Raw genomic sequence first — 23,754 nt, forward strand, 5'->3', positions numbered from 1 at the left:
AAAACGTGAAATTTTAAGAAGCTACAACCTCTTTATTTTTTTTGCAGTAGGAAGCTCCACTGCTCCTGGAAATGGCTTGACAGTTCTTTGAGAATACCTAGCATAGGTTGTCTTGAGGTCACATCAACTGCGCTTCCTAACTCACATGCTCACATACAACTATTCATAATTACATTTTCTTTCTTTCTTTTTTTCTATTCCCGGAGAACCTCTTTAAACTCTTTTCTTATAGTAGGTGGAAGGTAAACTATATTCATTTGTGGTGCTGCCAAAGATAATAAGGAAATGTGTAGTCACCAAAGAAAACTTGGCATAAGACTACGTGTTCCTTCTTCCATGTAACAGTACCTTTAAGCTAATCTTTGCTGTGAGAAAAGTAAACTAGAACAAAAAACATTTCTTAATCATATACAGCTCAAATGTTTCTCAATGGACAAACTTGCCTAAACTTGCAATTTCTGACTCTGGTTTAGGTTGCATGTTTCCAGAGGCAGACCTACTTTTTCTTAGCAAGAATTCAGTGTGGCGACCCCCCCCCCAGCTCAAGCGGTTTGAGTAGTTGTTATGTGACCACTCATATGTGATTTGCTTACTTACAGTCATGTGCAGATGAGCTGCTCTTACTAATTCTCTCAATGTTCAGTGGAATACTACAGCACCTACTTCATTGAGAGAAGCAGGAAAAGCTAGTTGTCATGTGACTGTAAATATGAAAATCGCATATGAGTGGTTATATAATGACTGCTGGAAACAGCAAGTAGAGCTAAATCCTGACAGTGACTATATTACATGCGGTTAGGATTGGGCATGCTATAGTGCTTAATATTATAAGTAAAGCGGTTGTCCAGGTTTGTGATGAAAGTCTGCAGTCTATGTGACTGCATACTTCTGAATTCTCACGTTGTATGCACTGCTCTCGGTCAGGATTCTCTGGTGTCGGCTATGACAGCGAGCGGTCATGTGGCCACAACTATGTGATTTGCATACTTCTGGCCGTATTCCGACTAGATGTCTAATCAGCACATGACCACGTATATGTAAATCACATACTTGCGAATTGAGTACCAGAAAATCCTGATGGCGTGCAGTGCATGCGCTGTGAGGATTCAGAAGCCTGCAGTAATGCAGACTTTCATTACAAGAAAACTTATAAATTACTCCTTAACCAAATAAATATACTAGACAATAACCATATGCAAATAAGTAAATTTTTATTAATTACAAAAAACAATTACACACAACTACTAAAGAGAAAATATGTTAAAAACAACCCATAACTTTCCCATCCCACCTCAAAAAAGGCAGGGTAATAATGATATATCCCACATTGGCATATTCTTATAAATCAATAATGTATACACCATACCGATCAAGCAGCGAAAATACAGAAAGGGTTAATACTGGCAATAAACATGATGAAAAAAGTCAAAGAAACATGACTGAAGTATTTCAAAACTTCAAACTTGTATATAAAGCCATAATTCAATAAATACCTAAATGAGAACAGCAGAAACAATAATAACAATTATTACAATATCAACCGCATAAAATGGAAAAATCCAAAAGGACCATATGATTCATACTGCCCAGTACCCGATGGGCGTTTTGCATATAGCTTTATCAGATGGCGAAACTGATTTTTTTTCAGATTTTTTCTTTAGCAGTTGTGTGTAATTGTTTTTTTGTAATCACATGAACCTGCAACTCCCAGTATGTCCTTACGAATAGTAAGGAGATACTAGGAGTTAATGTTATCAGTCATTATAAAACTGCAGACCACATATAAACAAAAGTACTCATGAGAAGTAGTCAGTATAACAACTAAACATTTACATCCAAGTACTAGAGATGAGCAAACGCGCTCGCCACTACTCAGTACTCGCCCGAGCATCATGGTGCTCGACAAGCTCGGCGCGTATTTCTGGGTTGCTCGGGCGGGAACTCGGGTCCCCTCCCTGCATGTTTGGCGCTCTTTAGAGAGCCAATGAACATGCAGGGATTTCCTGACATGCACTGTAATGCCATAGCCATGTTGGTTGTGGGCATTTCAGTGATTGGCTGGCCGCGCAGCGTCATCAGGTCTATATAAAACCTGGTGCCGCCATGCTCGTCACAGTCACTCCGGATCAGACACTGTAGGGAGAGCTGCTGCTGTGTCAGGGAGAGATTTGCTTGTGTATTAGGTAGTGTAGGGAGAAAAACCGTACATTACACATATCCATCTTAACAAACAGTCCTTTTGAGGACTAACTAATCCATCTGCAGAGATATCAGGCAGGCAGTGTATATAGGCAGGCAGGCAGGGTATATAACAGACTGCAGTGCACATACAGTGGTGGCCAAAAGTGTTGGCACCCCTGCAATTCTGTCAGATAATACTCAGTTTCTTCCTGAAAATGATTGCAATCACAAATTCTTTGGTCTTATTATCTTCATTTAATTTGCTTGCAAGGAAAAAACACAAAAGAGAATGAAGCAAAAATCAAATCATTGATCATTTCACACAAAACTCCAAAAATGGGCCAAAAAAAAGTATTGGCACCCTCAGCCTAATACTTGGTTGCACAACCTTTAGCCAAAATAACTGCGAACAACAGCTTCCGGTAACCATCAATGAGTTTCTTACAATGCTCTCCTGGAATTGTAGACCATTCTTCTTTGGAAAACTGCTCCAGGTCCCTGATATTTGAAGGGTGCCTTCTCCAAACTGCCATTTTGAGATCTCTCCACAGGTGTTCTATGGGATTCAGGTCTGGACTCATTGCTGGCCACCTTAGAAGTCTCCAGTGCTTTCTCTCAAACCATTTTATAGTGCTTTTGGAAGTGTGTTTTGGGTCATTGTCCTGCTGGAAGACCCATGACCTCTGAGGGAGACCCAGCTTTCTCACACTGGGCCCTACATTATGCTGCAAAATTTGTTGGTAGTCTTCAGACTTCATAATGCCATGCACACGATCAAGCAGTCCAGTGCCAGAGGCAGCAAAGCAACCCCAAAACATCAGGGAACCTCCGCCATGTTTGACTGTAGGGACCGTGTTCTTTTCTTTGAATGCCTCTTTTTTTTTCCTGTACACTCTATGTTGATGCTTTTTGCCAAAAAGCTCTACTTTTGTCTCATCTGACCAGAGAACATTCTTCCAAAACGTTTTAGGCTTTCTCAGGTAAGTTTTGGCAAACTCCAGCCTGGCTTTTTTATGTTTCGGGGTAAGAAGTGGGGTCTTCCTGGGTATCCTACCATACAGTCCCTTTTCACTCAGACGCCGACAGATAGTATGGGTTGACTCTGCTGTACCCTCGGACAGCAGGGCAGCTTGAACTTGTTTGGATGTTAGTCGAGGTTCTTTATCCACCATCCGCACAATCTTGCATTGAAATCTCTCGTCAATTTTTCTTTTCCGTCCACATCTAGGGAGGTTAGCCACAGTGCCATGGGCTTTAAACTTCTTGATGACACTGCGCACAGAAGACACAGGAACATTCAGGTCTTTGGAGATGGACTTGTAGCCTTGAGATTGCTCATGCTTCCTCACAATTTGGTTTCTCATGTCCTCAGACAGTTCTTTGGTCTTCTTTCTTTTCTCCATGCTCAATGTGGTACACACAAGGACACAGGACAGAGGTTGAGTCAACTTTAATCCATGTTAACTGGCTGCAAGTGTGATTTAGTTATTGCCAACACCTGTTAGGTGCCACAGGTAAGTTACAGGTGCTGTTAATTACACGAATTAGAGAAGCATCACATGATTTTTCAAACAGTGCCAATACTTTTGTCCACCCCCTTTTTTAGGTTTGGTGTGGAATTGTATCCAATTTGGCTTTAGGACAATTCTTTTTGTGTTTTTTCATTGAAGACAAATTAAATGAAGATAATAATACCAAAGAATTTGTGATTGCAATCATTTTCAGGAAGAAACTTAGTATTATCTGACAGAATTGCAGGGGTGCCAATACTTTTGGCCACCACTGTAGGACAAGAGGCTCCATTCCAGTTCTGCCTTCTGCTGCTGTTATATTTCTAGAAATAGGCCCAGGTCTCAGGGGCCAGGAATACTTTTTTTTGCATCTTAATCCTCATAATGTGCTTAAAAAGTAATCCAGAGAACACCGTTTTTCTGCGCCATTTGCTTGTTGGCACTGCAGAATACAGCCAGGTCCTCTCCAAATGAAAGCACAAAAAATCCAGCTACTTAATATGGTGCTTTCTCCGTCACACGGATCACATATACGTTTTCAGAAAATACTGCCATTTCTGGCCTCCATTAAAAATTTCCTTTAGTGTGTCAGTGAAGCAATTCACAGCAGTTTGCTGTTCAAACTACTTACCTACAGGCCAGGTATTTAAAACTGTGTTTTCTGCGTCACACGGATCACATATATGTTTTCAGAAAATACTGCCATTTCTGGCCTCCATTAAAAAAAAATGTCAGTGTGTCAGCAAAGTTTTTGACACTGGTTTGCTGTTCAAAACAGTTACCTACAGGCCAGGTATTTAAAACTGTGTTTTCTGCATTACACGGATCACATATACCTTGTCAGAAAATACTGCCATTTCTGGCCTCCATTAAAAAATGTTTTCAGTGTGTCAGTGAAGCTATTCACAGCAGTTTGCTGGTCAAACTACTTACCTACAGGCCAGGTATTTAAAACTCTGTTTTCTCCATCACCCGGATCACATATAAGTTCGCTCCAAACTCAGTCATTTGTAGTGAGCGTGGAAGATACTGTCCTCCATTTAAAATGGGCAAGGTATGTGGCAAGGGACGGGGAACTGGACGTGATGGTAATGGTGCATGCAGAGGCCGAGGACAAGCCGAAATTGTGCCACAACAAACACCCACATCTTCTCGCCTGACCTTCTTGTCCTAATTTCTAGGGGACCGCAGCACACCACTGTTGAACCCAGAGCAGTGTCAAAAGGTTGTTGGTTGGATAGCGGATAATGCTTCCAGTCACTTAGCCACCACCACCACCACCCTGTCTTCCACACGGTCAAGTCTCAGTAGCCGTGAGTCTGGACCGCATATTCCTCACCCTGATGTCACGCTGTCTAAGCGTACAGGAGGTCAGGGGCCTGAGCTGACCCTAAACGGGGGCCCTGACTAATCCCTCAACCTGGAGGTACTGTTAATGGTACAGAGGTCCAGGCCGCCAGCGTAACCCTAAACTCCTGAATATCCCTGAACCTCAGTAATCTAGTCCTGAGAAGGACCCCGATCACAACAATGGGGAACAGGATAGAAAATGCCCAAAACACAGTACTAGACTAACGAGACAGTACAAGGGGAAAACCAAAAACCACCTTGCATACAAAAACTCACACCACAATTACAGAGGGAACAAGAACAGGTTAGGAGATAAATGATTAAGGGAGGAAGGGAAGAAACCACACCGCATACTCTTCGCTCCGAACTCCACCAAACAACGATCCGCTCTGAAGGTCTGCAAGAAATGCTTTCACCGACAACTTCCCTATCAGACCAGCAGGTATTCGAAGGAATCCCAATACTGCAGCATTAACTGCAGCTGGGCGAGGCTGAGCCTCGTCAAGCACAGAGAGAGAGAATTAACTCCCTCACTACCAAAAAACACAAAGCACCAAAAACTCAGCTGCGAGAAGTCAGGCTGTGTAGTCGCGACGATCTTCGTGGCGACACACCCGTGACACCTGATCCTCCTTCCTCCCACCATGCCGAGTGCCCAGAGACAACTGATCCCACACTTGGACACTCTGAAGAGCTGTTCACTTTTCCATTTATAGATTCGGGCCTCTCGCCCGGTCCACTTGAAGCGGGCAAGAGGAGATTGCGTGTAGCGATGCCCAAATATTTGAGCAGCCACGGTCACACGAAGGCGACGGTGGGAAAGTGTCACAAGAGGTGGGCAATGGTGAGACACAATTGCCAGAGAGTCAGGAGGAGGATCAGGGTGCGGAAGTGGAAGACGAGGTGGTGGACGATATAGTAACTGACCCAACCTGGCAGGAGGACATGCAGAGCGAGGACAGCAGCACACAGGGGGAGGGAGGCAGAGCACCCCAACAGGCAGGAAGAAGCAGTGTGGTGGCCGCAGAGAGAAGGCAGGCAACTACTCCCCGTAACACCAACACGAAGGAAGTTGCCAGTACAACTGTTAGGTCTTCCCTAGTCTGGTTGTTTTTTAAAGACTCTGCCGATAACCCCAAAAAGGCCATTTGCACCACCTGCCAGGCCAGCATCAGCATCAGGGGTGGCAAAACGACCAGCCTGACCACCACCAGCATGATCAGGCACATGGCAGCAAAGCACCCGACTTTGTGGGCCGAACCACAGGGTCCAGGAACAGTGTCTGCAGGTGGCACCATTGCTTCTTCCGCTGCTGTGCATGCAAGCCAATCCCCTGTCCATGGTGCATGCGAAGATGCCTCCTGTCCTGCACCTGTCGTTGCACACTCTCAAGTAGCAGCATCAGGAAGCACGTCCATGTCCTTGTCCCAGCGCAGCGTTCAGTTGCCCATACCCCAGTCCTTAAAACGCAAGTGCAAATATGCAGCCAACGCCCCACAGGTCACACTACTAAATTCTCACATATCACGACTGCTTGCACTCGAAATGTTGCCTTTTAGGCTCGTGGAGACGGAAGCCTTCTGAAACCTGATGGCAGCGGCCGTCCCTCGGTACTCGGTCCCCAGACGCCACTATTTCTCCCGGTGTGCCGTCCCTGTATTACACAAGCACGTGTCCCAAAGCATTAGCCATGCTTTCAACAACGCAGTTACCAGTAAAGTCCACCTAACCACGGACACGTGGACAAGTGCTTGTGGGCAGGGACGGTACATCTGGCTGATGGCACACTGGGTTAACATAGTGGAAGCCGGGACCCAGTCGGACCTTGGGACGGAACATGTCCTCCCGACGCCAAGGATTACGGGCCCTAGGTCAATCAGGGTTGCTCGCATGGTCTACAGCTCCTGCACCTCATCTTCCTCAGCCTCCATCTCCGAAATGACCACATCAGTCACAAGCTTGAAGCACTGCAGCACTACCTTGGCCAAGCGGCAATAGGCTGTGCTGAAGCTAATATGCTTAAGTGAAAAACCGCACAATGCTGAAGAGTTGTGGACAGCCCTGAAAGAGCAGGCAGATCTGTGGCTCACACTGCTGAACCTACAGCCAGGCATGGTCATGTATCACAATGGCTGGAACCTGGTGGCGGCTTTGAGGCGAGGCGAGCTCACACACGTACCATGCCTGGCCCATGTGCTTAACCTCGTGGTTCAGCGGTTTCTCAAATCCTACCCGGAGCTGCCGGATATGTTTGTTAAAGTACGCCGCCTGTGTGCCCATTTTAGAAAATAAGCTCCAGCTTCCGCCGCCCTTACAGTGTTTCAGCAGCGTTTGCAGCTTCCGGCTCACAGACTGGTGTGTGATGTCCCCACGCGTTGGAACTCTACACTGCAGATGTTGGGAAGGATTTGTGAGCAGAAGAGGGCAGTTGTTGAGTACCAGCATCAACAAGTCCGTCGCTATTCAGTTCAGACTCCATACATAAGACCTCAGGAGTGGACATGGATGTCAGACATATGTACCATCCTCCAAAACTTTGAGGACTCCACCAAGATGGTGAGCGGCGATGACACCATAATTAGCATCACCATCCCGCTTCTCTGTCTTCTGAAACGCTCTCTGCTCATAATCAAAGAGAATGCATTGCAGGCGGAGCACGATGAGATGGAGCAAGGAACCATACAGGGTGCTTACACACAGCCAAGCCTCATCTCATCCCAACGTGGAATGGGTGACAATGAGGAAGAGGAGGAGGAGGAAGGACAGGAGCTAGTTTCATGCACTATAGACGGTACTACCTGCACAGCTGTCATACCATCTGTTCAGCGTGGATGGCCAGAGGACAGATAGGAGGAGGAGGAGAGCATGGTCAGTCATCCTCTTGGTGAGGACACGGAAGTCTTGCCTGTTAGTAGTCTGGCACGCATGGCCGAGTTTATGTTACGCTGCCTTTCCCATGACCCTCGCGTTCTCAAAATTTTGGGTGACAGCCATTACTGGTTGGTGACACTTCTAGACCCACGCTGCAAGGAGAACTTTATATCTCTTATTCCTGAGGTGGACAGGTCTACAAAAATGGGGCTGTACCAGAAGGCCCTTGTTGCGGAACTATTAAAAAAATTCCCATTTGAAAACTCTGGCGGCAGAGGGCACACTTCGTTGGACAACCAAGGAGTACAGATGAGAGAGACACAACTTCAATTCAGCAGAGGCAGGGGAACACTGTCAAAGTTCTGGGAGAGTTTTCTCAGACCCTCCAATCGGACAGGCCCTGAGGCACGGGGTACTCTCACAAGGAGTGCAAAGTTTGGGAATATGCTGAGGGAGTACCTTGCCGACCGTACCAACGTCCTCCGTGATTCTGCTGTGCCTTATAATTATTGGGTATCCAAGCTGGATACGTGGAATGAACTGGCTCTCCATGCCTTGGAGGTCCTGGCCTGCCCTGCCGCCAGCATTTTATCAGAGCGGGTTTTTAGTGCCGCTGGTGGAATTATAACTGATAAGCGCATCCGCCTGTCAACTGAAAATGCTGACAGGCTGACTCTTATAAAAATGAACAAAGGCTATATTGGGCCAGATTTCTCAACACCACCGAATGACAGCAGCGTAACATAAACTCCAATCCAGTGTCTTTTCTTCAGAAGTGTATTCCCATGCACCTTTTTACACCCACACATGGGTTTACGCTTCCTGTATTTTGCTCCCTGCCAGGCAGAGACGCCGTCCCTCTCACCGCCGCGCTCCCTGCCTGATGTCCTCCAGTGCTCCTCTTCCTGCTTCTGCCGGCGCGCCCAATATGGAGGTGTCGGAGCAATAGTTTATGTACAGTGTACTTACCTCTGCTTCAGCCCTCAGGTCCCGCTGCTAGCCTGACTACTTTTCCTGCCCGCCAGCCTGACTATCAGTCCAGTCAGCCAGCCCGACTATTCTTCAGCCCCACAGTCTGTCTTCCGTTCAGTCCGCCAGTCTGTCTATGGGCTTTGCCCGCCTGCTTACCTGGAAGCACCTGCCTGTTACCTGTCAGCCTACCTGGAGGCTCCTGCCCGTCACTTACCGTGACCACCTGTCTGCCTGCCTGGAGACTCCCGCCTGTCACTTGCCATGACCACCTGTATGCTTACCTGGAGGCTCCTGCCTGTCACTTGCCATGACCACCTGTCTGCCTACATGGAGGCTCCTGCCTGTCACTTGCCGTGACCACCTGACAGCCTACCTGGAGGCTCCTGCCTGTCACTTGCCATGACCACCTGTCTGCCTACCTGGAGGCTCCTGCCCGTCACTTGCCATGACCACCTGACAGCCTACCTAGAGGCTCCTGCCTGTCACTTGCTGTGACCACCTGACAGCCTACCTAGAGGCTCCCGCCTGTCGCCTGCTGTCTCTGCCAGTTCATCTACCCGGATCTCTCGTCAGCCTGCCTGCTGCGCTCATCTGCAGTATCGGTCAGTCCCAGCCATCTGACCCGTGGGAGTCACCTGCTCGCTTACAAGGTCGTCCCCAGAGTAGCACCTGGTCCCTCTGCTCGGTCCCTCCCTGGTCACAGAGTCGATAGCCACCGTACGACCTGGGTTGGTCCGAGTTGATACTTAGTTACGTCCCTCTGGGTCCCTCCTTGCACCGCAGCACAGAGGTTCCACCACCCGGATCCGTAACACCTGATTTTGGCTATTTGCTCTTGTCTTCCTCCTTCTCCTCATCCTCCACCACCATATCACCAAGGTGACCGTGGTCCGTGATGCAACACCCACCTAATTTTTTTAAAGGGTGTTAATGATGCCCGTAAAAAAATTTTTTGATACAGTATACCCAGGGGTAAATGTTTGTCAGCCCATACACTTAGTGAATGGGCATTACAAGTATAAGAGGCCCGCTCCTTTCTAATGGGAACATTTTTTTATGAGGACCTCCTCCACGTCTCTTCCAAGGGGCATTGAAGTGCCTCCAAATTTTTGGCAGCCCTTGCATTCACTGCATAGGCCAACACTATGGGAGACTCTCTCCTTTCTAATGGGAATTTGTCGTTACTGTGGCCCTGCTCTATGTGTCTTTAAATTCTTAGTGGGGTTTTTCCTAAAATTGTCAGTCATTGGACTCACTGCATACCCTATAACTGTATAGCAGACTCTCTCCTTTCTAATAGGAACATGTCGTACCTTGTTACTGTGGCCCTGCTCTATGTGTCTTTAAATTCTTAGTGGGGTTTTTCCCAAATTTTGGCAGCCCTTGCAGTCACAGCATGGGCATTACCACTTATAGGAGACCCGCTCCTTTCTAATGGGAACATTTTTATTACTGAGACCATCCTCTATGTCTCTTCAAAGGGGTATTGGGTTGTGTCCAATTTTTTGGCAGCCCTTGCAGTCACTGGATATGCAATAACAGTATAGGAGACCCACTTCTTAATAATGGGAACAACAAAGCATAGCCGGCTGATGGCTCTTTAACAATAGCTAGAGCCGACTGCTGGACTTTTAAGAATAGTAAGGGCTGTCTGATGTCCCTATAAAAATAGGCTTTATGACTTTCAGAGTCCCTCCATCATAAATACGAGGGTCAGTCAATAAGTAATGCCTCCTATTTTTTTTCTCCTTTTAATTGGCAAGAAATTCAAATGCAATTACATAGGTTGAAAACCACAACATTAACAATTAATTTGTCACTTTTCAATATAATCTCCATCGATTTCCACAGTCTTGGTCCACCGTTTAACAAGGGCATGTATTCCAGCATGGTAAAAAGCATTCTTGGGTCCCACCGTGCACAAACTTTTCTGTATCCAAGTTGTCCAATAATTCTCATCACACTGCCTTTACTGAGGCAGATAATGCCACACACTTCATCTGCAGTCACCCGGCGGTCACTACGAATGATGTCATCGACTCGCTGAATGTCTCTTGTAGTCACTGCGGTTACTGGCCTGCCACTCCGCATTTTGTCAGCCAACGGTGATGGCCCTTCAGCTGTGTTACAGTGACAAACCCATCGTCTAACAGTACTGACATCCACTGTTGCATCACCGTACACATTTTTCAGTCTCTCATAAATTCGAATGGGCGTTTCACCTTCTGCATGCAAGAATTCAATCACAGAATGTTGTCTAATACGAACATCAATGTCAGCCATTTTGCAAACGGATACAGTCCTGCCACCTGTTGGTGCAGGAAGTTGCAATTGCCAAATTCGAATATTTAACATAACTACCTTACTTACGGAGAAAAAAAATAGGAGGCATTACTTATTGACTGACCCTCGTAAAACAGGAAGTGTCTGATGATGTGTCACACACCACATTGCCAGCTAAGGTTGTAAAATGTTAAAATGACATTTCCCGGTGAATGCATTTGTCTTATAAAAAAACTTAAAAAAAATAAAACAATAGGATCTTTCTTTAGTATAAAAAACAGTGTCACCAATTTAACAACAATGTAATCACATTGTTCAGCTCATGCACCTCCTCCTCCATCTCCAAAATGACCACATCAGTCACAAGCTGACAGCACTGCAGCACTGCCTTGGCCAAGCGGCAACAGGCTGTGCTGAAGATAACATGCTTAATGCTTAATTGACAAACCGCCCAGCGCTACAGAGTTGTTGAAGGCTGTAACACAGCAGCCTGATCTGTGGCTCTCACCGCTAAACATACAGCCAGGCATGGTCGTGTGTGACAATGGGCAGAACCTGGTGACGGAGAAATGACAGCCGGGGTAGATACGGTTTCCCTCTATGCCAGTCCTTTCACCAAGCTAAAGAATATGGCTGTGGTGGAATACAACTCCCAATGAGAAGTTTCAGATTGAAAAACATTGTGCCCACCAGAGGATTTGATTCTGAGGGCTAACCTTTCTCCCCCGCTCAAGAGCCCGATAGCAGCTGCAAAGTTAGCGCTATCATGAACTTTCCTGAGGTAGAGGCCAAGGCACACCAGAGGATTCTCTGGTGGGACCGTCCAACCCTGCCGAGAAGCAGTCCTGGCTAAGAAAAGCGTGTGGAAAGGTTCGTGGACACTCTATGGCTGCTTTTTTACTGAGGTGGAAACCCATACAAACACGGGGAGAACATACAAAGTCCTTGCAGATGTTGTCCTTGCTGGGATTTGAACCCAGGATCCCAGCGCTGCAAGTCTTCAGTGCTAACCACTAATCCAATGTGCTGCCGTTCACCCTCTAATATCTAACAGGCTGGAGAAACTTGCACTTGCTGCCACTCTATCTTCAGCTCCTTTGTGAGAAAATGTATTTGGGCAGCCACTCAGTCTACCAAATAAAATTCCTGAGAAGGAAATTGGGGTGGGCTTCGCTATCGGTACTGGGGGCAATGCTAATACCATGGCGTCGTACCATAGTTTGCTGGAAATATTCCAGGCTGGTAGGAGGCAAGCTAATTTTCCCAGAAAAGTACCAGCAGTAATGTTCAGGGACCCGCACTTGTAGAAGACGGAGACAACACTGGGTGAAATAGTGACGGCTGGTGACCGAGTATGGACACGAGGCATGAGGCATGTGGTTGTGAAAAGCTTCCGCCTCCACGAGCCTAAAAGGCCACATTTCAAGTGCAAGCTGCTTTACAGGACTTCCTGTGAGAAATGACATGCAGGCTAGATAGGGTTTCCCTCTATGCCAGTCCTTTCACCAAGCTAAATACAACTGTCAGCAAAAAAAGTTGTGGACTGGCTCTGTACCGTCCCTGGCCACATTCACCTGTCCACGTGTTTGTAGTTGGGCGGTCCTTCCCAGTAAGGGCACTGGGGAGGGCACGGGTAATGTTGTGGGACCCGTGCTTGTGGAAGGCGGAGGCGATACCGGGAAATATAGTGGCGGCTGGGGACTGAGTATGGACACCTGGCCGCCGCCAGCATGAGGTTGTGAAAAGCTTCCGCCTCCGTGAGCTTAATAGGCCACATTTCAAGTGCAAGCAGCTGTCAAAAATTTGGCAGTACAGTATTGCAGCCTATGGGTGGGTGGCTGGCTGCCTGCATACTTGCGCTTGCATTCCAAGGAATGGGGTAGGGACAACTGAATGCTGCAGTGGGACAAGGACGTGGATGGTGATTTTAGGCAGTGATACTTTTAGGCAGTGACCTGGAAGTCAGAGATGCTTCCAGAGGTCTTCCCCATGCTGTTCCCATGTCTTTTCAGCACTGTATGCATGTGTCTGATGATGTGTCACACACGACATGGCCAGATAAGGTTGTAAAATGTTAAAATGACATTTCCTGGTGAATGCATTTGTCTCGGTTGAAAGCAATGCAAAAGTGCAAAAACGCATCAAAAACGCTACTTGTGAACATAGCCCAAGGTGTGGAGGAGTATTTTTGGTTTTGGTTATTTATTTTGCCTTCTATACAAGTCATTACCCTTGAAAGGATGTTCCTTAACATATTTCCCAGAAAAATCCATTTTGGTTCCATTTTTGTATGTTTTATTGTGAGTCCGTAAAAGTGGTGCAATACTCTGACAACGTTGTTAACAGCAGTGACCTGGGAGTCAGAAATGCTTCTAGGGGTCTTCCCCATGCTGTTCCCATGTCATTTGAGCACTGTTCCCATCGATTTGGGCAATTCTTAGGCCCTCTGCAGACCGCCAGGGGGAGCCACCTGAAAAATGCTCGAGTTTCCCATAGACTTACATTGGGCTCGTTGCTCGGGTCGAGCACCTGATTATTCCAATTTGCTCGACCCGAGCAACGAGTACCCGAGCATTTTGGTGCTCGCTCATCACCACCAAGTACCTTAGAGATTACATCTTTTCTGACTAGACTTGTTCTCTTTTTTTCCTTCATCTTGTTCAGATACAATGATGACTTTGGACATCCACAGCTTGTCTCTGCATACTTCCATCTTCTCTGGTTTTCTGCCGCACATCTTGACAGTTTTCCCTTAAAAATAACAGTGTGATTATAATGTTCCTGAATAAAAATATCTGCCTTACACTGTGCCCCTAAATAATTGTCCCTTACTGTGCTCAATCACACATTCCCTCCCCGCTCAGAATACTGTCTCCACCCACATCCCCTCTCTCCACATACTGTCTCCTTACACATCCCCATACAGTCTCATCACACATCCTGCCACTCTGCATAATATCTCCTCACACATTCCCTCTGCTCCCCATACTGTCTCCTCACACAACCACCCCACTCTCCATACTGTCTTGTCACACATCCCTCCCATTCCCCATACCATCTCCTCACACATCCCCCAGCTTGCCATACTGTCTCCTGACACATTACCCCCACCCCCCCACTCCCCATGCTGTTTCTTCACATATTTTCCCATACCCATACTGTGTGCTCAAACTTTTCCTCCCCCCACTATATTGTTCCCTCACAATAATGCCCATTACAATAAATCTTCATTTTTTTAAACTTCATTGAAGTGCTTACTCTACCGACGTTCATTCACACTGATCGACCTGATCATGCTGCTGCTACTGCTGATGAGCTGGTGAGGACTTCAATTGCACTCGCGACTGAAATACGTTAGTACAATTGAATGCTGGGAACCGGTGTGTTACACCTTCTCTGAGACGGCTGTCAGCTTCACAGATGGCTCAGAGAATGGCCAAATCCCACTCCGGGGGGTAGCAAAATGCTGCCATGAGAGAAACCTCAGACCACCGCATCACATGGCCAGATGATACCCCAGATGGCTGCTCCTAGGGAAAATGCCCCCCCCCCCCAAGATACACCCCTGAGGTTTCATTACAACAGCAAAGTTTACAGTGGATATAAAAAGGCCTTAAAGAAGTTGTCCAGTACTTTTTTTTAAATTGCCCAATGTATTCAGCATGTGGGCATAAGTATATTTGTAAATACCTTGTGTTGCTGATAATGCCTATGAGTGGCGCTATCGGTGGCCGCTCACAGGCATCACGTGACCTCGCGCTGACATCACGACAAGTGAGGCGTGACTCAGCGCTCGGGTCCCCGCGGTGGCTGCTGGGTTGTGGGCGTGGTTATTCCCCGCGTCACACCCAGCATCCACCGCATGCTTTCCCAATGAATGGGGAGAGGGAAAGTGGATGCCGGGTGTGACGCAGGGGAATAACCCTGCCCACAACCCAGCAGCCACCAGTGGAACGCAGAAGAGGGACCCTCGGCTGCATCCTGGACTTGTCGTGACGTCAGCGGAGGTCAGTGCCGGCTGCAGCCGGGGGTCACGTGATGCCTGTGAGCGGTCAGCAGTGATAGTGCCGCTCACAGGCATTATCTGCAACACAAGGTATTTACAGAGATACTTATGACCACATGCTGAATACATTCTGCAACTTAAAAAAAGTACCGGACAACCCCTTAAAGAGTGATTTCTTATAGGAGACCCAAGCAGTGGCGGCTTAAACTCTGTGGGGGCCTCTAGGCAATGGAAGTTGTTTCCTAATTAGTTTTTAAATTTACTAAAAACTATTTTAATAAACAGCAAAAATTAAGTTAATCAATTTTCTTCATAACATAGAAAAGATAATTACACTGTGTTCCAAATTATTATGCAAATAATATTTTCTCAGATTTTCCCAAATTACCTATATGAATTGCAGTCATTGTAATTTTCCAGTCAAATAACTATTAGAGTACAATTAAAAGGTTTTTGTACAAACTGCCTATGATAACAGTATATTTTTAAAAAAATAAAAAACTCAAACTGCACTCAAAATGCATGTTCCAAATTATTATGCACAGCAGAGTTTTCAACCTTTTCATTTTAATAAAAAACAAAAAATGGTCATTTTTGAAATTATAAGCATTAGCAGGTTATTACAAACTGAAATCAAACAGTTTTCAACTCAAAACTTTATTCTAGGTGATGTTACATTTGCACATAGGACCCCTTGTTCGAAAGGAGCTTCTGTACTCTCTCGTCCATTGAATTTGTCAGGTTTTGGATGGTTTCTGCTTCCAATTGAAAATGATCTTGCTGCGGAATGCACGGTTCTTCTTCTTGAACCATGGAAGGAAGTGCTGTTTGAGAAACTCAACATACATTATGGAGTTCATCTTTACCCCTTCAGGGATCCTAAAAGGGCCGACAATCTCTCTCCCCATGATTCCAGCCCAAAACATTACTCCACCTCCTCCTTGTTAGTGCCGTAGCCATGTTTGCATGGGGTGTCCATCAACCAGCCATCCTCCACTCCATCCATCTGGACCATCGAGATCATTTCATGCATGATAATGCCCCGTCTCATGCTGCACATAACACATCTGCATCTCTGGCTGCTATGGGCATAAAAGGGGACAAACTTATGGTGTGGCACCCATGCTCCCCTCACCTCAACCCCATTGAGAACCTCTGTAGCATCATCAAAAGGAGTGTCTATGATGGCGGGAGGCAGTTCACATCTAAGCAACAGCTCTGGGAGGGTATTCTGTCCTCATGCAAAACAATTGAAGCCGAAACCATCCAAAACCTGACAAATTCAATGGACGAGAGAGTTCAGAAGCTCCTTTCGAACAAGCGGTCCTATGTGCAAATGTAACATCACCTAGAATAAAGTTTTGAGTTGAAAACTGTTTGATTTCAGTTTGTAATAACCTGCTAATGCTTATAATTTCAAAAATGACCATTTTTTTGTTCTTTATTAAAATGAAAAGGTTGAAAACTCTGCTGTGCATAATAATTTGGAACATGCATTTTGAGTGCAGTTTGAGTTTTTTATTTTTTTAAAAAATATACTGTTATCATAGGCAGTTTGTACCAAAACCTTTCAATTGTACTCTAATAGTTATTTGACTGGAAAATTACGACTGCAATTCATATAGGTAATTTGGGAAAATCTGAGAAAATATGATTTGCATAATAATTTGGAACACAGTGTAATGTCGACCTCGGGTGTAGATATATACTGTATATTCACATCTATGTTCTTGAAGCTTCTGTTGATGAATTCGTTTATGATCTAGAGTCAGTGTGAACTTGCAGCAACTTATCTCTCTCCCACTCCCCCTTCTAATTAATCACATAGTTGTCATGTCTGATTGCATAGATGTCCCTCCTCTACTACTCGTGAATTATCTAATACACCCAATATCAGACCAAACATAATTTCACTACCACTTGCTGTAATGTTCACATCGGAACTTCATTGCTCGAGCTGGCCTCCAATGTTAGCTGGCTGGTCGGCACACTGATTATAAATGTCTTTCAATATCAAATCAATGTTATTTTTCAGCCATTGTACAGGGCTCCCAAAAGACTCAGGGCCATAGGACAGTGCCTACTATACTTAAATGGTAATCTGGCAGTGGGTCCAAGTCAAATTATTACTGCTTATAGCAAGGGTGGGGAACCTGCAGCAGATTCCCGGGGACCGCAGTGTTTGAGCTGGCAGCTGCGTTTTGATGGTTGCCGGCCTTTAAACCCCCAATTGCACTGCGAACATGCCCATGCAACATTCATTACTGAACACTGTGTGCGCATGCATTGAAAGATTACATCCTCACGCTGGCACCATGAAGACATACTTTGTGGGCAGAATGTTCCTACACACATTGGCCTATGTTCACACGTAGCGTTTTTGATGCGGTTTTGCACTTTTGCATTGCTTTGAACAGTGAAAAATACATTCACCAGTAAATGTAATTTTAACATTTTACTACCTTATCTGGCCAGGTGGTGTGTGAGACATGATCAGAAACATCCTGTTTCATTTATGAAGAAGGGACTCTGAAAGTCACAAAGCCTATTTTTATAGGGCCATCAGGCGGGTCTCCTATAGTGGTAATGCCCATGCAGTGACTTTAAGGCCTGCCCAAAATTTAGAAAAACCCCAATACACCTTTGAAGTGACATAGAGGGCCTGATTTAAAAATAATATTTTCCATTATTAAGGAGCTGGTCTCCTATATTGTTATTGTGTATGCAGTGACTGAAAGGGCAGGCCAAATTTTGAAAAAACCCCAATACCACTGTAACACTCCCTATGTTATGTAATTGACTTTTAACTGAGATATATTTAATAAAGATTTACATATTTTTACTTCTCCCTATGTTATGTAATTGACTTTTAACTGAGATATGTTTAATAAAGATTTACATATTTTTACTTTTAAACAATGGTCATGGGCTTTATATCGCTATTTTTTTTTTTTTGGTCGTTTTTGTAGTTTCTCTTGCGATGCCCTTTCACTTGATTGTCCGTAAGTCCCCCTATTGTGGTGTTATATTTACTGTATGATCATGTGGACCTCTCTTGGGTTTGTCTTAACTTATACAGTTATTGCGTATGCAGTGACTGAAAGGGCTGCCCAAGTTTTGGAAAAACCCCAATACCAATTTGAAGACACATAGGGGAGGTCTCAGTTAAAAAAGTATTCCCATTATAAAGGAGCGGTTCTGCTATACAGTTATTGCGTATGCAGTGACTGAAAGGGCTGCCTAAATTTTGGAAAAACCCAATACAAATTTGAAGACACATAGAGGAGGGCCTCAGTTAAAAAAATGTTCCCATTATAAAGGTGCGGCTCTGCTATACTGTTGTTGCGTTTGCAGTGACTGAAAGGGCTACCCAAGTTTTGGAAAAACCTCAATACCAATTTGAAGACACATAGGGGAGGACTCAGTTAAAAAAAGTGTTCCCATTATAAAGGAGCACAACTTCAGACCAAAATCCAGCGAGTGAGGAGACTCCAGCGATGTAGTGTAATTAAAATTTCCATTTATTTGAAGGATTATTATTATTATTAATTTATATAGCGCCATTGATTCCATGACGCTGTACATAAGGGGGTTACATACAAAATAAGAATATCGCTACAGTAAACAAACTAACAATGATAGACTGGTACGGAGGGAAGAGGACCCTGCCCTTGCGGGCTTACATTCTACGGGAATAGGGAGGAGACAGTAGGTTGGGGGGTTGCAGTAGTAGTAGCTTCGGCGTTGTTGAGGAGGCAGCGGGGTCATTGCAGGCTGTAAGCTTTCTTGAAGAGATGGGTTTTCAGGTTCCGTCTGAAGGATCCGGATGTGGTGGATAATCGGACGTGTTGAGGCACAGAATTCCATAGGATGGGGGATATTCGGGAGAAATCTTGGAGGCGATTGCGTGAGGAACGGATAAGTGTGGAGGAGAGAAGGAGGTCGTGGGAGGACCGGAGGTTACGTGAGGGAATATATCGGGAGATTGGTTCAGAGATGTACGGAGGAGAGAGGTTATGGGTGGCTTTGTAGGTCAGTGTTAGTAGTTTGAACTGGATGCGCTGGGCAATTGGGAGCCAGTGAAGCGATTTGCAAAGGGGCTTAGCAGAAGAGTAGCGAGGCGAGAGGTGAACGAATCGTGCAGCAGAGTTGAGGATGGACTGGAGGGGTGCGAGAGTGTCAGCAGGGAGGCCACAGAGGAGGATGTTGCAATAGTCGAGGCGGGAGACGATGAGGGCATGCATAAGCAGTTTAGTAGAGTTAGGGTTGAGGAAAGGACGGATTCTGGAAATGTTTTTGAGCTGGAGGCGACAGGAGGTGGCGAGAGCTTGGATGTGGGGTTTGAAGGACAGGGCAGAGTCAAGGGTTACTCCGAGGCAGCGGATTGTCGGTACAGCGGAAAGAGTGATGTCGTTTATTGTGATAGATAGATCAGGTGGGGAAGATATGCGAGATGGGGGAAAGATAATGAGTTCAGTTTTGTCCACATTGAGCTTGAGGTAGCGGGAGGAGAAGAAGGAGGATATGGCTGCTAGAGATGCTGGATTTCTGGACAGCAGAGAGGTGACATCTGGGCCAGAGAGGTAGATCTGGGTGTCATCAGCGTACAGATGGTACTGGAAGCCATAGGATTTTATGAGCTGTCCCAGGCCAAGGGTATAGATTGAGAAGAGTAGGGGTCCTAGGACAGAGCCTTGAGGGACTCCAACAGAGAGGGGGATGGGTGAGGAGGTAGCGTGGGAGTGGGAGACGCTAAATGTGCGGTTAGAAAGGTATGAGGAGATCCAGGATAGGGCAAGGTCTTTGACGCCAAAGGAAGAGAGGATCTGCAGTAGGAGGCAGTGGTCAACTGTATCGAAAGCAGAAGACAGGTCAAGTAGAAGGAGTACAGAGAATTGTCTGTTAGCTTTGGCTGTAAGTAGGTCATTGGTGATTTTAGTAAGGGCAGTTTCGGTGGAATGGCGGGGGCGGAAGCCGGATTGTCGGTTGTCGAAGAGAGAGTTAGATGAAAAATGGGAGGAAAGTTGAGCGTGAACGTGTTGCTGAAGGATGATATTTCCATAAAAAATGCACTTACAAAGAAAGCCAATTCACACCATGTGGGCAAACAGAGTAAAAAAAACGCTACGCGTTTCGGCATAGAAGAGCCTTAATCATGGTACATACATTGGAATACAAGCAGGGTATAAATACAAAATAACAGAAAACTGACAAAGGAAGTCCAATCAGTTAACTAATTAATTCTTGTGACGTTCAGGAGTTACATCTTCATTTCCAAGTTGGAGACAGGCTTTTTTCTTTTTGTGGTTATTTAATGCCATAGACTAGTGATGAGCGAGTACTAAAATGCTCCGGTACTTGTAGCTCGGGTCAAGCAAATTGGAACACTCGGGTGCTTGACCCGAGCAATGAGCCAAATGTAAGTCTATGGAAAACTCGAGCATTTTTCAGGCGGCTCCCTCCGGCGGTCTGTAGAGGGCCTAAAAATTGCCCAAATCGATGGGAACAGTGCTCAAATGACATGGGAACAGCATGGGGAAAACCCCTGGAAGCATCTCTGACTCCCAGGTCACTGCTGTTAACAACGTTGTCAGAGTATTGCACCACTTTTACGGACTCAAAATAAAACATACAAAAACAAAACCAAAATGGATTTTCCTGGGAAATATGTTAAGGAACATGCTTTCCAGGGTAATGACTTGTATAGAAGGCAAAATAAATAACCAAAACCAAAAATACTCCTCCACACCTTGGGCTATGTTCACACGTTGCGTTTTTGATGTGTTTTTGCACTTTTGCATTGCTTTCAACCGAGACAAATGCATTCACCAGGAAATGTAATTTTAACATTTTACAACCTTATCTGGCCATGTGGTGTGTGACACATCATCAGACACATGCATACAGTGCTGAAAAGACATGGGGAAGACCTCTTGAAGCATTACTGACTTCCAGGTCATTGCCTAAAAATGTGCCCATCATAAGTGATCCTTGGCGCATGCGAAGATGCCTCCTGCCATGAACCTGTCGTTGTAGACTTGCAACAATCACCGTCCACGTCCTTGTCCCACTGCAGCATTCAGTTATCCCTACCCCATTCCTTGGAATGCAAGCGCAAGTATGCAGGCAGCCAGCCACCCACCCACCCACCCACAGGCTGCAATACTATACTGCCAAATTTTTGACAGCTGCTTGCACTTGAAATGTGGCCTATTAAGCTCGTGGAGGCGGAAGCTTTTCACAACCTCATGCCGGCGGCGGCCGGGTGTCCATACTCGGTCCCCAGCCGCCACTATATTTCCCGGTATCACCTCCGCCTTCCACAAGCACGGGTCCCACAACATTACCCGTGCCCTCCCCAGTGGACTTACTGGGAAGGACCGCCTAACCACAAACACGTGGACAGGTGAATGTGGCCAGGGATGGTACGGAGCCAGTCCACAGCTTTTTTTTGCTGACAGTTGTATTTAGCTCGGTGAAAGAACAGGCATAGAGGGAAACCCTATCTACCCTGCATGTCATTTCTCCCAGGAAGTCCTGTAATGCAGCTTGTTGCAGAAGCAATGTGTCACGCTGTCTCCGTATACTGGAAGTAGGGGGCCTAAGCTGACCCTAAGCTGGGGCCCTGACTAATCCCTCAACCTGGAGGTACTGTTAAAGGTACAGAGGTCCAGGCCGCCAGCGTAACCCCTACCTCCTGAAGATCCCTGCACCACAGTAATCTAGTCCTGAGAAGGACCCCGATCACAACCAAAGGGAACAAGACATAATATGCCCAAACACAATACTTAGACGAACGAGACAGTACAAGGGAAAAACCAAAACCACCTTGCATACAAACAACTTCTCAACTACAACAGAGGGAAAACCAACGGGAAAGGAGATAAATGATAAAGCGAGGAAAGGGAAAAACACTTCCAAATACACTTATCTCAGCAACTCCAAACACCACGATCCGCTCTGTCAGTCTGAATGAAATGCTGCGAGAAGTCAGGCTGTGTACTCGTGACGATCTTCGTGGCAACACACCCGTGACAGTACCCCCCCTTCTACGAGGGGCCTCCGGACCCTCAGGGCCAGGTTTATCCGGGTGAGTCGTGTGGAAGGCCCGAACTAATCGGTCTGCGTTAATATCCGACGCAGGAACCCACATCCTCTCCTCAGGACCATACCCCTTCCAATGAACCAGGTACTGAAGGGACCGGCGATTAAAGCGTGAATCAATGACCCTCGATACCTGGAACTCCAAGTTACCATTGACAACCACTGGAGGGGGAGGTAAAGGTGACGGTACCACCGGCGCCACATACCTCTTAAGCAATGATCTGTGAAACACGTTGTGAATTTTAAACGTAGGGGGGAGATCAAGACGGAATGCCACCGGATTAATAATAGAACTGATTCTGTACGGCCCAATGAACCTGGGACCCAATTTCCAGGAGGGAACCTTAAGTTTAATATTCCTGGTAGACAACCATACCCGATCGTTCACACTTAGGTCCGGACCAGACACTCTCCTCCTATCAGCCATACGTTTGTATCGGTTCCCCATAGTATTCAGATTCTTCAGCACCCCTCTCCATACTGAAGCGAGTGATGAGGAAAATCGTTCCTCCTCAGGAACCCCCGAAGAGCCCCCCCTACTGAAAGTACAAAACTGGGGGTGAAAACCATATGCCCCAAAAAACGGGGACTTACCAGTGGACTCGCTCCGCCTATTATTAAGAGCAAACTCTGCCAGAGGTAAGAAAGAAGCCCAGTCCTCCTGGTTCTCTGACACAAAACACCGGAGATATGTCTCCAAGCTCTGGTTCATACGTTCCGTCTGACCATTGGTCTGAGGATGAAAAGCCGAAGAGAATGACAACTGCATCCCCCGCCGTGCACAAAACGCCTTCCAGAACTTAGACACAAACTGAGACCCCCGATCCGACACCACCTCGGAGGGTACCCCGTGAAGCCTCACAATCTCCCCAATGAACACCTGCGCAAGAGTTTTAGCATTAGGGAGAGCCGGAAGAGCGATAAAATGTGCCATCTTGCTGAACCTGTCCACTACAACGAGTATGACCGTTTTACCCGAAGACGGAGGGAGGTCCGTAATAAAGTCCATAGACAGATGAGTCCAAGGACGCTCCGGGATCTTCAAAGGTAAGAGGGCCCCAGACGGACGGGTATGTGAGGTCTTAGAGCGCGCACAAACCCCACAGGAAGCGACAAAAGTTACCACCTCCTTATGTAAGTTAGGCCACCAAAACCGACGCGAGAGGAGATCCACAGTTGCTTTACTCCCCGGGTGTCCTGCAAAAACAGAGTTATGGTGTGCCTCGATCACCTTTTGTCGCAACTGATCTGGAACAAACAGTCTCCCTGGAGGTCCAACAGGGGCGTCCCCCTGAGCCTCCAATACCTCCTCCTCCAGCTCAGAGCATACTGCCGAAACCACCACCCCCTCCTGAAGGATAGGGATCGGGTCGTCCGTATTCCCGGCCCCCGGGAAACTACGAGATAAGGCATCCGCCTTTACATTTTTTGACCCAGGACGATATGTAACGACAAAATTAAACCTGGTAAAAAACA

This window comes from Phyllobates terribilis, unplaced genomic scaffold (assembly GCF_046119375.1).
Source record: "Phyllobates terribilis strain yellow unplaced genomic scaffold, ASM4611937v1 Scaffold_1__5_contigs__length_1240528914, whole genome shotgun sequence".
Taxonomy (NCBI): domain Eukaryota; kingdom Metazoa; phylum Chordata; class Amphibia; order Anura; family Dendrobatidae; genus Phyllobates; species Phyllobates terribilis.